This window comes from Cydia pomonella, chromosome 20 (assembly GCF_033807575.1).
Source record: "Cydia pomonella isolate Wapato2018A chromosome 20, ilCydPomo1, whole genome shotgun sequence".
Classification (NCBI taxonomy): Eukaryota; Metazoa; Arthropoda; class Insecta; order Lepidoptera; family Tortricidae; genus Cydia; species Cydia pomonella.
Genome location: NC_084722.1, coordinates 7,032,008 through 7,050,779, shown reverse-complemented (window position 1 = coordinate 7,050,779; position 18,772 = coordinate 7,032,008). Strand labels below are relative to the sequence as shown.

General features: G+C 36.4%; 1 protein-coding gene across 1 annotated transcript in view; it reads right to left on the bottom strand.

Annotated features, from left to right (window-relative positions):
- Positions 1–9,261, bottom strand: part of LOC133528900 (alpha-tocopherol transfer protein-like) — a 34,097-nt gene extending 24,836 nt beyond the window's left edge. The window contains exon 1 of the mRNA XM_061866400.1: positions 9,135–9,261. The gene's annotated coding sequence lies outside the window, so the exon portion shown is untranslated. The remainder of the gene's footprint in view (positions 1–9,134) is intronic.
- Positions 9,262–18,772: the final 9,511 nt, after the last annotated feature.

Sequence of the window (18,772 nt, the reverse complement as noted above, 5' to 3'; positions counted from 1 at the left end):
TTTTGACATCGAAATATAAGTTCGAATTAGCCTTTAGAACAAGATGCGGATACGTTCCGTTCTCGTGTTTGCATATATTATATTATGTATTCGTAATTTATGGAAATGACATAATAAGTCGATCGTAAACGGACCGAAGAGGACAATGAGAAAATCTATTCGAATGTTATGTGCGTCCAGACTACTAACTAGAGTCGGATACGCTAACAATTGCAGCAGATTACTTGAGATAATCTCGTTTACCACACCCTTCAACTACCCACGGCGGCCTATAGCTAAACCCTTTTCTATACTACCAGCTACTAAGACAAACATTGGTCTGCAAGCCCCCGGGGTACGAAAATGCTCGAGTTACAACAGCCTTACAACCCACGAAATTTCATTGACATCTTTCATGATCGTCTACCCACATTTAAATCTAAGATATTGCCAAAACAAAAATAATATTTAGTTTAAAATTTAAATTATTCTGTGTTAAAATATATATTAGTATTAGTATTCATTTGTAAAATTGTAAATAATGTACATATATTATTGAATTGTTTTATAAGTCTTACAAATTTAATGTCCCATACTTTTTATGTCGTTCTCAATATTATACTTGAACAACGCTATGTACTCCATAATTGTTGTATTATATCAGGTGAATTACTTTAAGATTATTGTGATGTAATATATACGATGTGGTTGTACTTAATAAATAAAATAAAACATTTTCAATGACAAAGTGTGGCAATATCATCATTAATGTCAAATTTATATGAAAATAATTATGACGCTTATAATGACACGGTCTCACTTTATTCTATTCAAGTAAATGCAACGCTGGCTTAGAAGGAATCTATATCACTTACCTATTTCAGCCTACCGCGAACCATGTTCGGCGTGTTGCCTCTTTGTCGCACTTGTAAATTCGTACGTAAGTGTAACAAGGAGGCAACACGTCGAACGTGGTTCGCGGTAGGCCCTCTGAACTCAGGTGGTTAGTAAAGTAATCGTATTTTGATTTATTTGACATAATACAAACCCGAAATTTAGAGTAGGTCTATTTTCAAGTATGATCGTGTCATTCACGAAGACGCGTGCCTTAATTCGTATTGCCATGTTATTAAAGGTTAGATTTGACAAATCTGTCAAATGAAATGGAAAAAAAGACCAAGGAGAGTTGTAACATATTTTACTTTACCGGTCATAAATCTGTTGTAAAAGAACCTAGGTATACGTAATCTTTTTGTTGTTTATAACTCGGTTCTATAGCTGAGTGACTTATCGTCATATGGGGTGTTAAATATTTCAAATAGGAAATTCATCCAGAATTTATGATAATATCACTGGCAAAACTAATGCATTTATGGATTTAATTTTAAAACTAAAAATATGTAGTTAGGTATAGTTAGTATCTTTACCGAGTTTGAGATCCACTACAGCCTTGTCTATATATTTTCATGTTAGCGCAAAGCTAACACAAATGTGTGCGTCGTATATATTATTATGTATTAAAATTTCCCCTTATGACAATGGGATAAAGTTCAAAATGTAAAAAACGCGCTGACGTTGACTAGACAAATATATTGTGGCATGTATTATGTTTATAACGTGCCGTTATATATTTATAATATAACGTTCATAAAGATGTGACAGTGGGTGACATTCAAGAATATATTCTGCAAAAAACGGGCGAGAAGGTGTCTCTACTCAGAGTGACGATGCGTAAGCAAAAAGACTATAATTCTTTTAAGATGTTTGTTGCAAGTAGTAAGCTGGATATGTTTATGAACGAGTCACTGTGGCCGAGGGGGGTGTGTTTCAGGCGTTTTATCTCATTAAGGGAGGGGCGTAATGAGACACACACGCAACACGTTGAGAGTGGATCACGAGTTCAGAAACATCAAAATGAGTAATAAACAAATATGTAGATTAATCAGTTTTAACTGTAAGTCTCTCAAAAGGTCGATGGAGGGTGTTCGAGCCTTGTGTGAAACTTCCGACGTACTTGCGTTACAGGAACATTGGTTAATGTCGCATGACTTGACGGTACTGGGAGCAGTTCATAAAGATTTCGCATACACGGGAGTGTCAGCTGTGGACTCGGGGGCGGGTGTACTTACTGGTCGCCCACATGGTGGCGTAGCGATTCTGTGGCGAAAATCGGTCTTTAGACAAGTGTCGGTTGTAAAATGTGAGAGTGTGCGCTTGGCGGCCATTAAAATAGAAATGCCGAATTGGTCATCGTTAGTGTTTAGTGTATATATGCCAGTAAATTTACCGGACAACCTACCAGTTTTTACAGAATGTTTAGCGGAAATAGTTGCGATAAGTGCGGAATATAGTGACGTCGAAGCGGTTTTTGTACTCGGCGATTTTAATGCTCACCCTAATGAGTTATTTTGTGATGAGCTGCTGCATTTCTGTGAATCTCAGAATTGGTATTGCGTTGACCTGGATATGTTGGGTATTGAGTCGGGTACACATACATACACGAGTGAAGCACATGGTTGTAGCAGGTGGCTGGACCACTGCATTGTCACAGAAGCAGCGAGGCAAACAGTGTGCAATATACATATAAACTGTGACGTGTATTGGTCTGATCACTTGCCGCTTATTATTGAGTGTAACATGGATAAGATCCATATTAAGTGTAATTCGGCGAAGCCGCTTCATGAGGGGATAGTATGGGGCGAGAGACAAGCCGAGCAAGTGGAACTGTACCGCTCGATTTGCCATGAAAAGCTGAAACTGCTCGATTTTCCGGCCGAGTTAACGTCTTGTGCAGATAAGGTATGTAATGAATATAACCATAAAGTAATTTTAGACAATATGTATAACTATATTATCAATACAATGACGGAGGCGGCCAGGAAGTCGAGTAAGCAGAGGCGGGGCGGACAGGGTAGGCATATAGCGGGATGGAATAAATATGTTGCTGGCGTTCATAGGGAGGCGAGGATTAAGTTCTTGACGTGGGTTGGAGCAAACAAACCATCTGCGGGATACATTTATGAACAAATGTGTGCATCCAGAAGGATTTTTAAATCAAGGCTGAAATGGTGTCAGGATAGACAGGATCAGATAAAAAGCGACATCCTGGCGTCAAATCAGACTAAAAAAGACTTTAAATCCTTCTGGAAAAACACTAATAAGTTCAGTGCGCGTCCGAGTGTACCTGTGAGCGTTGGCGGGGAATCCAATAAAAAGTCTATTGCCAATAACTTCAAGAGTGTTTTTGCAGTGAGCCCGCTGAGTGCGACTGCGCATGGGATGCTGGGTGCTGAGACTATCATGGGAGGAACAACTGTAATGTTTATGGCTAAAGATGTTAAGGCATAAATAGCATGCAGAGGGGGAAATCTCCAGGTCATGATGGTCTCAGTATTGAGCATCTCAGGCACGCTGGGATACACATGCCTCGTGTTCTGGCAATGTTCTACACCTTATGTCTAAGGCACGGTTATCTTCCTGACCAGCTAATGCGTACTGTGGTAGTGCCGCTCGCTAAGAATAAAACGGGTGACTTGTCTGAATTAGGGAACTACAGACCCATCTCACTTGCAACTATTATGGCAAAAGTGCTTGATGGCTTGCTTAATGCACATTTGCAGAAACATATAAAGCTGAACGACGCGCAATTCGGGTTTAGACCTGGACTGTCAACAGAAACCGCAATTTTGTGCCTTAAGCAAGCTGTCAGGTATTACAGGGACAGGAACACGCCTGTGTACGCGTGTTTCCTGGACCTGTCAAAGGCCTTTGACCTGGTTGTTTACCCTGTATTGTGGGACAAGCTGGCTAAAACCGGAATACCTAAAGAGTGCGTAGGCTTGTTAAAATACTGGTATAACAATCAGGTCAATCAAGTGAGATGGGATGGGGAGTACTCAGACGAGTATAGACTACAATGCGGGGTTAGACAGGGTGGGCTAACATCTCCCACCTTGTTTAACCTTTATGTAGATGAACTGATTGGGAGGCTCAGCAGCGCGCGTGTTGGATGTCATATTTTAGGAACTTGTTTCAATAACATAAGCTACGCGGATGACATGGCGCTGTTGGGCCCCTCAGTCAGCTCGATAAAAAAGCTAATCACCATATGCGAGGGCTACGCCGAGCAGCATGGTCTTAGGTATAATGCAACCAAAAGTGAAATACTCATTTTTAAGGCTCGAAAGTACAATTTAGATTCAACTATGCCTAGGATCATGCTGGGAGGGGTACCCCTCAAAGTGGTGGAGAGCTTTAAGTATCTGGGGCATGTGCTCACTGGAGATATGAAAGATGATATGGATCTAGAAAGAGAAAGGAGAGCCATGGCTATAAGGGGCAATATGGTTGCCCGCAGATTTGCACGATGTAACAAACAAGTAAAGTTAACACTTTTTAAAGCATACTGCCAAACTTTTTACACGTGCAGTCTGTGGGCAACATTTACGCAGCGAGCCTACAATACACTAAGGGTTCAGTATAATAACGTCCTGAGGATGCTGTTGAAGCTGCCGAGGTACTGTAGCGCATCCGGTATGTTCGCGGAGGCGCGAACGGATGACTTTTATGCCATCAGGCGCAAAAGAATAGCGTCTCTGCTGACACGCGTGCGCGGCAGTAGCAACAGCCTCCTAAGGACGTTGGCTGAACGCCTTGATTGCCATCTCACGAGCTACTGGGTAGACGTGTTGATAGGCAAGGCTAAATGAGCTGGATGATTTAGTTTTAATTTAGTTTTATGTAAATTAATTGGTACTAACGTAGGGTGTAAGAATTTTTTTTTGCTGTTACTAACAAAATTTATGGATCCTATCGGTCTGAAATAAATGATTTTTATTTTTATTTTTATTTTATTTATTAACATCATAGCACAAGTAGGATCTTCGAAAAAATGTAGGTATCGCTATGATATGTAATTTTCAAATATTAGGTGTATTGTTTTGTTAATTAATAGTACAATTAAGTATATATTTTTAAACGGACGGCATTGGGAGTTTAAATATTTATTTTTTGATTGACCATTTGCACTTTGCTATCTAATTTTTGACTAGCCAAACACTACTACTACTATACTACTACTAGCTTTATAGCTATTTTAGAGAAAAAAATTGTCTAGACGTGTATGTGAATTAAAATATTTATAAATAATTATAGAGATAATTTTTTTTAAATAAGCTAATAAAATAAATAATGCTAAATGAGCTATCTAAAGAATTGGATATGGATATATTCAACTGTGGCATTCCTAGCGTGAGACGTAATTTAGTGCAGAAATACTTTGAGTCTTTTGAGTGAGCGTGTTGTCGCCTTCTTGAATACCTATTAATTACTTATTTTATATTTATACTTTTACCTTAGACCTCATTATGTTACTAAGTTAATTAGTATTTTGAACTCCCATATTATCCTTATTAGGTATCATTTGTATTCGCTTTGTTCACATATGTGGTTGCAATGCAATAGTGCGTAATCTTAGTTTAGTATTATGTCACTACCTGTGAGTTCCTATAATTGGCTTCCTGTATCTACTATATTTTTCTATGTTAATGTCACAGCTGTTGGAACTCCAAATAAATAAAAATAAAATAAAAATAAATAAATGGCCTTGTATTCAATGATTTTTCAGTTCTATGGGCTATGGGTATAATATAAATGTAATACGTTATTTATGTATTAAACTTACTTCTATTTTCACGGTAATATATTCTCTACGTACTAACCTAAGTAACTACTATTGAAAGAATGTCCCATAATATTATATACCTATTGTATATATTTAGGGCAATGTCCTATAATTTCAAATCTGCTAATATTTATGCAAAATCAAAACCATGTGCCACTACGAGCTTAGTAAACGATACACAAAACAACGTGTTATGTTAATATAGGTATATACCTATCCTTTAATAGTTCGTTTGCGAAAATCGACAAATGATATAACCACAAACCAAGTGTTGAACCGCAACCTACTAATAGGTACAGGGGCCCATTTCTCGAACGGCATTAGTCTAATATTATTAGTGTGTTGCCATGGTAACCCATACGACTTGACAGGGGCCCATTTCTCGAACGGCATTAGTCTAATATTATTAGTGTGTTGCCATGGTAACCCATACGACTTGACAGGGGCCCATTTCTCGAACGGTATTAGTCTAATATTATTAGTGTGTTGCCATGGTAACCCATACGACTTGACAGGGGTCCATTTCTCGAACGGTATTAGACTAATTATTAGTCCTATTAGTCCACGAAGTGTGTGGGTTACCACAGCAACACACTAATAATATTAGACTAATATTTTTCTAGAAATGGGCCCCTGTTCGTGGACTAATAATATTAGTCTAATACCGTTCGAGAAATGGGCCCCTGGTCTAACAATCCAATTGCTCTTGAAGTAACTAAGCTTAAAAATAGTACAATACTGCAAAGGCTGAGAAAGACAAAAATATGCCGAAATATGTACCTCTGTAGTCATTTTCCAAAATGCCGGGAAATATAAGCTAAAACCCAACAACAACCTCAAAGGTTAAATGTACACATAATTTAAAGTTAAAGGTTAAAGTTTTACAAACTTAACTAAAAACTAAAAGCGTTTTAACCGACCTTGATTGAAATACATCCGTGTACCTACATAAATGCCATTTCATGGTAGCTATGTTGAAGTTAAATTTTTTATACATTTAACTACCCTATTGTGTTAAGACGACTGGTTACACCAACCACATTATCCACTCGTCAATCATCTCAATAATTTTAATAAACACAAAGTTACTATAGTGGCAGATTCTCTCTGGAACAAGTTGTCTAGTGGGTGTTACTTGACGACTTGTTTCCATTTTTTTTCTTGTCCACATAAGCTACATGCATGTCCAATTTAATGCTTCTCGAATACCTGGATGGTGACCTTTTGATATTTGTTAGGGTAAAAGTCTGACTACCGAGCAATATTAATGTTTTAGCTTTTATTTGTTTCGTTTAAAAATGTTCTGAATGAGTTTAAAATGTTCTAGATATCGGGCGTTTTTCCTGTGGACATTATAAAAGTCAACGATTTGGGTGATGCTCCTTGATATGGAGTGAAAAACTTAAATTCGTTGTAATTTTTAACTATGGCACTATGGTATTTGAAGGTATATAAATTACAGATATAGATATACCTTATCCTATTGTAAGTACAATGTTTCAGAGAAATCTAGCTAGTCGTTTTAAAATGAGCGTAACTACGTGTGTGTAGTGTCAGAACTAAACACTTTTAATTTAGATTTCAATAAATGGTTTAAGCACTTAAAACTTCCAACATTATTTTTATTCAACACTAGACGTCTTGCACTACTCAAGCACTTGAACCCCGAGAATCCCCCATATGTCTACAAACTTCACTATAACAGGTTCCCAACTTTTGCCTTGCCTTTTACGCTCATAGTCCACAGGGCGTTCAACCGGATTGCCCCTTAGCACAGACAAGGATGTAATAACATTAATGACAGGGAATAACACAGGGCCGTATATTTTTGTACTACAGTCTTAAACGGTTAGTTTGAATCAAAATTGTCTAAACGAAAATATACATAATCAAAATGGCCGACTGTTTATTAGTTCCCAATAAAAATCATAATGTTTAATCACACAATAAGTACACTAATTAAAATTATAGGTTTATATTGTCATGTAGTCATAAGTAGATTTTCTTTCGAAATGATTTTTCACCATATAATGAACTTTTAAAACAAGATTAACCGGTCTGGCATAGTGGAACCCTGCGTATGAAGCCGATGGTCCTGGGTTCGAATCCCGGTAAGGGCATTTATTTGTGTGATGAGCACGGATATTTCTTCCTCAGTTATGGGTGTTTTCGATATTTTTAAGTATTTATATATATCGTTGCCTGAGTACCCACAATAACAATAAAATTAGATTTACAACAGGCGATTTAACAAAGTTATCGAAAAATATTCATACAATCTTTAAATTCGAAAGAATTCGGTAGAATGAAATTTATTGAATTTTAATGGCAATATCTGGAATGACAACACCAATATGTTATTTTCAGGTTGAAAGTCTGTATTAAATACTGCTCTTTGATTCTAATAAATTATAATTACTGTTTGTTTTTTTTTTTTTTTTTTTTTTTTTTTATACTACGTCGGTGGCAAACAAGCATACGGCCTGCCTGATGGTAAGCAGTCTCCGTAGCCTATGTACAACTGCAACTCCAGAGGAGTTACATGCGCGTTGCCGACCCTAACCCCACCCCCCTCGTTGAGCTCTGGCAACCTTACTCACCGGCAGGAACACAACACTATGAGTAGGGTCAAGTGTTATTTGGCTGCGGTTTTCTGTAAGGTGGAGGTACTTCCCCAGTTGGGCTCTGCTCTAGATCTGGAATGACATCTGCTGTGCTGTGCCCTACCACACAAGGCGAGATGACATTCACATTGCCCATACCTCTCTTTTGGACGTAGTTTAAGGACATACCCGGGTCGCAAAACGAAAACTACCCTAGTCTTGATTTAAATTGTCTACAATATAATAAATGCATTATAATATTATTTATTACACAGACGGTACGCTTAATAATAAAAGCTGGCTAACTGCGTGTCGGACCATGAAAAGGGATCCATGGCCTATACGATACAACAAAGCACAAAAAATAAAAGAAATTAACAAACTAACACAAGTACCTACATATTTGCAAAATAGTTATGGTAAAATACAGATGAAACAGAGTATTTAAGCGTTTCATCTTTATTTTTTTACGATTGGAAAATTTGTTTAGAAAATAGAAATAGAAATGGATTTTGCACGACTTTTCTTCTTCAAAATCTTTCTTACCCAAAAATCAATCTTTCAAAACATATAGAAGATTATTTACTACACTCGGTAAAAATATATATTTTTTTATGATGATAGGATTGGTTGTTTGGATAAGATACTAATTAATGACATACGGTCGCGTGGACAAACAGCCGCGCTGGACAGATTGATAGAACTGCAAACACTATATTTTTACAGAAATAATTAGTACACTTAATCCAGCTTTTCAGGATGTAGCTATAGAATGAAATATTAACTTACCAAAAAAAAACCTTATTATTTAAGAAAAGGTTTCATTCAAAATAAGTATATTTAATAATTAAAAAGTAGTCTGAACTTACTTAGTTACGCTGGCTGGCACAAAATATCACAGACAATTGAGTAAACTATTATAGGGCGTCCGCCTGGCCGCCTTACCTAGAGATGACTGACCGGTACAGTTAGGCTTCTGCTATTGTACCGACCACAACGACGTTCTTGCGTTCAGAGGACCTACCGCGAACCACATTCAACGTGTTGCCTCTCTGTCGCACTTGTAAATTCGTACATAAGTGTGACAGGGTGGCAACACGTCGAACGTGGTTCGCGGTAGGCCCACTGATATAAGGAAGCCGAGTCATCACGAAGTTCTCGGATCACCAGTCTAAAGTGGCCTTTTGATCTTTTAGAACTATGCGTAATTGGAGACCAATCTATTATATATTGGTTTTTGAAACTAACTTGACGAAGGGTAAGCGGATCTAGTGTTGTCAAAGATGAGCCTTTAGATAAGTACGTCAAACATTTGCTGATACGATATGAATTAGATATGTCAGTGTCAAAAATGACGTTTCTTCAAACTAAAAACGTCCGTATGGTATTTTTAGGAAATCTTTGACGTTTCTTAAAGTTTGAATCGGGCCCATGAAGTTTAACAAACTGTTGTTAGACTAGTCGTTAAGTTGACGTCGGGTTTTTTTAAACTTTAAACTTTTACTATTTTGTTATTTAAGAAATTTATAGAATAATATGTCAAAAAATATATGAGTTTATTTTAAAAATATATAAGTTTGTTTCGAAAACATAACAACGACTTTACTGGAATCTCAATATACTCAAAAGTTTTTAAGCGCTAAGTCTCATAAAAGTGACTCGAATTAAAAAATAAACTCATAAGATCCGAATACCAGCACTACATGAATCAATTCCAAGCACAGGAGAGTACTGCTCATATATGTATACCTGTACAAACACGGTTCTGGTCAAACAAACATCTTGTGGTCTTAATGCCTGATCAGTAATATATGATCACGTGCCATATTGCGGAATTTCATTGGAACTAGATGTTTTTTTTCCCCTCTGGCTTTTACTCCCTGCCAATTCGCACAGGGTGAATCGTGGGTCGGTGTTGACTTTCACACGTGAGGAAAATGTTCGGTATAATATTTTGAACTTGTGGAAGGATGTGGTAGGAAATAGATTTTTCACACTAAACTGAACTGTCACGCTATACATGAGAATAACAGCGCCTTTTTGACAATGATCATATATTCAAAGTCAAAGTCAAATCTTTATTGCATATCACAAATCACATAAGATGGAACAGAAGGTGTAGAAGTACATGTGTGATGTGACGCCCTGCAAGGGCACAGCAATTTAAGAGGACTAAATCTACTTTAAACAAGGAGAAACCAATAATCTAAACATTGCAATTAAATACATGAGTTCTAGCATAAACCATTAGTATTAGCATCAATCATTAGTATCCTCTTCAAAGTATTCACTTAGGGAATAATAGCATTTATTTATTAGAAATATATTTAATAGTTTAGTGAATGTAGTAGTCTTTTCCTGATTTTTTATAGAGTTAGGTAACTTATTATATATCTTGATCATCATGTAGTGTGTATATTTCTGGTATAGCTTAGATAATTTATAACTTTTTATTATATAATTGATTCATAGAATTTACAATTTAATTCAAATACACTCGTATTACGTCAATAGATAATGATGTCATACAGTACAAATTAAGCTTAAGCTAAACTAAAACTAACAAACTACTCAAAGAGGCCCCTGCGAGTTGTTCCCGGCGCAAAGGTGCCCATCACACTCGCTGCGTTACCGCGTTGAATTGCGATGGATAGCCTTTGCGCCAGGAAAGAACCCACGCGGGCATCACACCCCCTAACTGACTGGCGTCGCTTAGATAATTACTTTATTACTGGTTAGAATTTAGAAACAATGACAAAAGCTTCAACCGCGTATCAATTGATCAGACGTGCAGTGCGCTGCGCATCAATAACTTGACGTATGAACTTGTAGGCCACTTGGTAGTTCGTGAGCACAATATTAATGGTGTTTCGTACTCAATTGTGTCTTGTTGTAGTGAATTATAGAGCCACGGTTGGCGGATAATGACCTTCTTGCCTTGGCAGAGGCTACCTACAAAGACGGCGGTTCTGTTTTTGAGTCACGGTAAGGGTAGTTATACATATAATTAAGGCTAAACTTAGTTGAGATAATCTCCAAATATAGAGATTGTAACTGAGTTCGGACTGTATCTCAACACTGAAATTTAAATAAACAGATTATTATTTTTAATTGTTAGTTTATCACAGATTATAAAATAGTTCCCGAGTTCCTGGAATAGGTACTCCATCTTGCCTCACTCTCCCCTACCGCTTGGTTCCCGATTAACCTCGAATTCGTAAAATGTTTAAGGCCTTCACATTCAGGAACAGAAAAGGCCAAATAGAACCTAGATTCCTATATAACCCTAAAGTGACAACCTAGCGTCAGGATCTTGCTTTATTTCAGGCAAAATGTAAGTGGTTATACTGTACCTTAAGTGTACTTCAGCGTGCCTTCAAGCAAAGTAGCTGTACCTACCTCTCCCAAAACTAAGTTACACCTAATAATAAGTCCGCCTTGGTGCAGTGCTCCATACTTTTTAAAATATCTCGTTTTAGGGAGAGGTACACTGGCTTATATTGAAGGTACACTGAGGTATAGTCAAGGTACAATATAAATAACTGCATATATTTTGCTTGAAATAATGCAAGATTTAATAGGTCCAGAGGTCCACCCGCCAACCTGACGTCAGGTTGGCGGGTGGACCTTAGTTTAAGCATAGCTCGTTTTATGGATAAGTAAACTGATTGAACCCAACAACAACCTCAAAGGTTAAATGTACACATAATTTAAAGTTAAAGGTTAAAGTTTTACAAACTTAACTAAAAACTAAAAGCGTTTTAACCGACCTTGATTGAAATACATCCGTGTACTTACATAAATGCCATTTCATGGTAGCTATGTTGAAGTTTAATTTTTTATACATTTAACTACCCTATTGTATTAAGACGACTGGTTACACCAACCACATTATCCACTCGTCAATCATGTCAATAATTTTAATAAACACAAAGTTACTATAGTGGCAGATTCTCTCTGGAACAAGTTGTCTAGTGGGTGTTACTTGACGACTTGTTTCCATTTTTTTTCTTGTCCACATAAGCTACATGCATGTCCAATTTAATGCTTCTCGAATACCTGGATGGTGACCTTTTGATATTTGTTAGGGTAAAAGTCTGACTACCAAGCAATATTAATGTTTTAGCTTTTATTTGTTTCGTTTAAAAATGTTCTGAATGAGTTTAAAATGTTCTAGATATCGGGCGTTTTTCCTGTGGACATTATAAAAGTCAACGATTTGGGTGATGCTCCTTGATATGGAGTGAAAAACTTAAATTCGTTGTAATTTTTAACTATGGCACTATGGTATTTGAAGGTATATAAATTACAGATATAGATATACCTTATCCTATTGTAAGTACAATGTTTCAGAGAAATCTAGCTAGTCGTTTTAAAATGAGCGTAACTACGTGTGTGTAGTGTCAGAACTAAACACTTTTAATTTAGATTTCAATAAATGGTTTAAGCACTTAAAACTTCCAACATTATTTTTATTCAACACTAGACGTCTTGCACTACTCAAGCACTTGAACCCCGAGAATCCCCCATATGTCTACAAACTTCACTATAACAGGTTCCCAACTTTTGCCTTGCCTTTTACGCTCATAGTCCACAGGGCGTTCAACCGGATTGCCCCTTAGCACAGACAAGGATGTAATAACATTAATGACAGGGAATAACACAGGGCCGTATATTTTTGTACTACAGTCTTAAACGGTTAGTTTGAATCAAAATTGTCTAAACGAAAATATACATAATCAAAATGGCCGACTGTTTATTAGTTCCCAATAAAAATCATAATGTTTAATCACACAATAAGTACACTAATTAAAATTATAGGTTTATATTGTCATGTAGTCATAAGTAGATTTTCTTTCGAAATGATTTTTCACCATATAATGAACTTTTAAAACAAGATTAACCGGTCTGGCATAGTGGAACCCTGCGTATGAAGCCGATGGTCCTGGGTTCGAATCCCGGTAAGGGCATTTATTTGTGTGATGAGCACGGATATTTCTTCCTCAGTTATGGGTGTTTTCGATATTTTTAAGTATTTATATATATCGTTGCCTGAGTACCCACAATAACAATAAAATTAGATTTACAACAGGCGATTTAACAAAGTTATCGAAAAATATTCATACAATCTTTAAATTCGAAAGAATTCGGTAGAATGAAATTTATTGAATTTTAATGGCAATATCTGGAATGACAACACCAATATGTTATTTTCAGGTTGAAAGTCTGTATTAAATACTGCTCTTTGATTCTAATAAATTATAATTACTGTTTGTTTTTTTTTTTTTTTTTTTTTATACTACGTCGGTGGCAAACAAGCATACGGCCTGCCTGATGGTAAGCAGTCTCCGTAGCCTATGTACAACTGCAACTCCAGAGGAGTTACATGCGCGTTGCCGACCCTAACCCCACCCCCCTCGTTGAGCTCTGGCAACCTTACTCACCGGCAGGAACACAACACTATGAGTAGGGTCAAGTGTTATTTGGCTGCGGTTTTCTGTAAGGTGGAGGTACTTCCCCAGTTGGGCTCTGCTCTAGATCTGGAATGACATCTGCTGTGCTGTGCCCTACCACACAAGGCGAGATGACATTCACATTGCCCATACCTCTCTTTTGGACGTAGTTTAAGGACATACCCGGGTCGCAAAACGAAAACTACCCTAGTCTTGATTTAAATTGTCTACAATATAATAAATGCATTATAATATTATTTATTACACAGACGGTACGCTTAATAATAAAAGCTGGCTAACTGCGTGTCGGACCATGAAAAGGGATCCATGGCCTATACGATACAACAAAGCACAAAAAATAAAAGAAATTAACAAACTAACACAAGTACCTACATATTTGCAAAATAGTTATGGTAAAATACAGATGAAACAGAGTATTTAAGCGTTTCATCTTTATTTTTTTACGATTGGAAAATTTGTTTAGAAAATAGAAATAGATATGGATTTTGCACGACTTTTCTTCTTCAAAATCTTTCTTACCCAAAAATCAATCTTTCAAAACATATAGAAGATTATTTACTACACTCGGTAAAAATATATATTTTTTTATGATGATAGGATTGGTTGTTTGGATAAGATACTAATTAATGACATACGGTCGCGTGGACAAACAGCCGCGCTGGACAGATTGATAGAACTGCAAACACTATATTTTTACAGAAATAATTAGTACACTTAATCCAGCTTTTCAGGATGTAGCTATAGAATGAAATATTAACTTACCAAAAAAAAACCTTATTATTTAAGAAAAGGTTTCATTCAAAATAAGTATATTTAATAATTAAAAAGTAGTCTGAACTTACTTAGTTACGCTGGCTGGCACAAAATATCACAGACAATTGAGTAAACTATTATAGGGCGTCCGCCTGGCCGCCTTACCTAGAGATGACTGACCGGTACAGTTAGGCTTCTGCTATTGTACCGACCACAACGACGTTCTTGCGTTCAGAGGACCTACCGCGAACCACATTCAACGTGTTGCCTCTCTGTCGCACTTGTAAATTCGTACATAAGTGTGACAGGGTGGCAACACGTCGAACGTGGTTCGCGGTAGGCCCACTGATATAAGGAAGCCGAGTCATCACGAAGTTCTCGGATCACCAGTCTAAAGTGGCCTTTTGATCTTTTAGAACTATGCGTAATTGGAGACCAATCTATTATATATTGGTTTTTGAAACTAACTTGACGAAGGGTAAGCGGATCTAGTGTTGTTAAAGATGAGCCTTTAGATAAGTACGTCAAACATTTGCTGATACGATATGAATTAGATATGTCAGTGTCAAAAATGACGTTTCTTCAAACTAAAAACGTCCGTATGGTATTTTTAGGAAATCTTTGACGTTTCTTAAAGTTTGAATCGGGCCCATGAAGTTTAACAAACTGTTGTTAGACTAGTCGTTAAGTTGACGTCGGGTTTTTTTAAACTTTAAACTTTTACTATTTTGTTATTTAAGAAATTTATAGAATAATATGTCAAAAAATATATGAGTTTATTTTAAAAATATATAAGTTTGTTTCGAAAACATAACAACGACTTTACTGGAATCTCAATATACTCAAAAGTTTTTAAGCGCTAAGTCTCATAAAAGTGACTCGAATTAAAAAATAAACTCATAAGATCCGAATACCAGCACTACATGAATCAATTCCAAGCACAGGAGAGTACTGCTCATATATGTATACCTGTACAAACACGGTTCTGGTCAAACAAACATCTTGTGGTCTTAATGCCTGATCAGTAATATATGATCACGTGCCATATTGCGGAATTTCATTGGAACTAGATGTTTTTTTTCCCCTCTGGCTTTTACTCCCTGCCAATTCGCACAGGGTGAATCGTGGGTCGGTGTTGACTTTCACACGTGAGGAAAATGTTCGGTATAATATTTTGAACTTGTGGAAGGATGTGGTAGGAAATAGATTTTTCACACTAAACTGAACTGTCACGCTATACATGAGAATAACAGCGCCTTTTTGACAATGATCATATATTCAAAGTCAAAGTCAAATCTTTATTGCATATCACAAATCACATAAGATGGAACAGAAGGTGTAGAAGTACATGTGTGATGTGACGCCCTGCAAGGGCACAGCAATTTAAGAGGACTAAATCTACTTTAAACAAGGAGAAACCAATAATCTAAACATTGCAATTAAATACATGAGTTCTAGCATAAACCATTAGTATTAGCATCAATCATTAGTATCCTCTTCAAAGTATTCACTTAGGGAATAATAGCATTTATTTATTAGAAATATATTTAATAGTTTAGTGAATGTAGTAGTCTTTTCCTGATTTTTTATAGAGTTAGGTAACTTATTATATATCTTGATCATCATGTAGTGTGTATATTTCTGGTATAGCTTAGATAATTTATAACTTTTTATTATATAATTGATTCATAGAATTTACAATTTAATTCAAATACACTCGTATTACGTCAATAGATAATGATGTCATACAGTACAAATTAAGCTTAAGCTAAACTAAAACTAACAAACTACTCAAAGAGGCCCCTGCGAGTTGTTCCCGGCGCAAAGGTGCCCATCACACTCGCTGCGTTACCGCGTTGAATTGCGATGGATAGCCTTTGCGCCAGGAAAGAACCCACGCGGGCATCACACCCCCTAACTGACTGGCGTCGCTTAGATAATTACTTTATTACTGGTTAGAATTTAGAAACAATGACAAAAGCTTCAACCGCGTATCAATTGATCAGACGTGCAGTGCGCTGCGCATCAATAACTTGACGTATGAACTTGTAGGCCACTTGGTAGTTCGTGAGCACAATATTAATGGTGTTTCGTACTCAATTGTGTCTTGTTGTAGTGAATTATAGAGCCACGGTTGGCGGATAATGACCTTCTTGCCTTGGCAGAGGCTACCTACAAAGACGGCGGTTCTGTTTTTGAGTCACGGTAAGGGTAGTTATACATATAATTAAGGCTAAACTTAGTTGAGATAATCTCCAAATATAGAGATTGTAACTGAGTTCGGACTGTATCTCAACACTGAAATTTAAATAAACAGATTATTATTTTTAATTGTTAGTTTATCACAGATTATAAAATAGTTCCCGAGTTCCTGGAATAGGTACTCCATCTTGCCTCACTCTCCCCTACCGCTTGGTTCCCGATTAACCTCGAATTCGTAAAATGTTTAAGGCCTTCACATTCAGGAACAGAAAAGGCCAAATAGAACCTAGATTCCTATATAACCCTAAAGTGACAACCTAGCGTCAGGATCTTGCTTTATTTCAGGCAAAATGTAAGTGGTTATACTGTACCTTAAGTGTACTTCAGCGTGCCTTCAAGCAAAGTAGCTGTACCTACCTCTCCCAAAACTAAGTTACACCTAATAATAAGTCCGCCTTGGTGCAGTGCTCCATACTTTTTAAAATATCTCGTTTTAGGGAGAGGTACACTGGCTTATATTGAAGGTACACTGAGGTATAGTCAAGGTACAATATAAATAACTGCATATATTTTGCTTGAAATAATGCAAGATTTAATAGGTCCAGAGGTCCACCCGCCAACCTGACGTCAGGTTGGCGGGTGGACCTTAGTTTAAGCATAGCTCGTTTTATGGATAAGTAAACTGATTTCTATTTAAGGTTTGCACAGGTACACTGAAGGTACAATATAACTACATACTTGTAGTGCGGTATAATCCAAGATTTCATAGGTCCGCCCGCCATCCTGACGTCAAAATGGCGAATGGACCATTTTGTTAAATATCACGTTTTAGGGAGAGGAACACTGGATTATATTAAAGGTACACTGAGGTACACCGAAGGTACAATATGTTTATAAGTATTTCGTTCTGCTGAGATCCACCCGCCATCCTGACGCTCACAGTTATTGCACTCCACTTTCGATTAAAACACAACAACATCACAATCACAATGAGATTCGAGAATATAATATTACTTAAGTTTTTAATTTAAGTGTTTTATTATGTTTCTACCCATTTGTGTTTCGTTGTAAATAAAAGTAAGATCTTAAGTTTAGAAAATGATGTTGGAATAAATGTTTTTCGATCAAATTAAAGCCAGTGATAGGGACACCAAGAAGGATTTGAATTTGAAAAGTGAATTTGTATGTGCCAGAAATATAATAGAAGTTGATAGTGTAACGCACCGTTATTCAATTCAATTCAAAAATTTATTTCAGACTAATGCCTATAAATAATCACAAAAAATAATGACATATTCAAATAACTAAAAAATACAACACCGTTATATGCACCGTTACATATTAAAGTGAGAATATAGTAAAGATTTATCTATATGGTTTCTATGTTATTATACTTATTATAGTTCAGTTTAGAGTACCTACTTACCTTTTTAAACAATACTGAAGCTATTCAAACTCTTGAGTAGGTAAAAGAGTATACGAACGTATGGAATAGCCGTGGAGCGTGCAGCCAGACGCCTACCTACCTTAGGTTACCATTCTGTTATTTTAGAAGTTACAGGGGGGGGGGACACATTTTTTCACTTTGGATGTGTCTCTCGCGCAAACTATTCAGTTTAGAAAAATATGATATTAGGGACCTAAATATCGTTTTTGAAGACCTATCCATAGATACCCCACACGTACGGGTTTGATGAAAAAAAAAAAATTTTTTTTTAATTTTATGACGTATTAAAAAAAACTACTTACTAGATCTCGTTCAAACCAATTTTCCTGTTATTTTAGAAGTTACAGGGGGGGGGGGGGACACAAATTTTTTCACTTTGGAAGTGTCTCTCGCGCAAACTATTCAGTTTAGAAAAAAATTATATTAGAAACCTAAATATCATTTTTGAAGACCTATCCATAGATACCCCACACGTATGGGTTTGATAAAAAATATTTTTTTTATAAATTTTATTATGTATTAAAAAAAACTACTTACTAGATCTCGTTCAAACCAATTTTCGGTGGAAGTTTGCATGGCAATATATATCTTTTTTTTTTTTGATTTTTCATTCTGTTATTTTAGAAGTTAC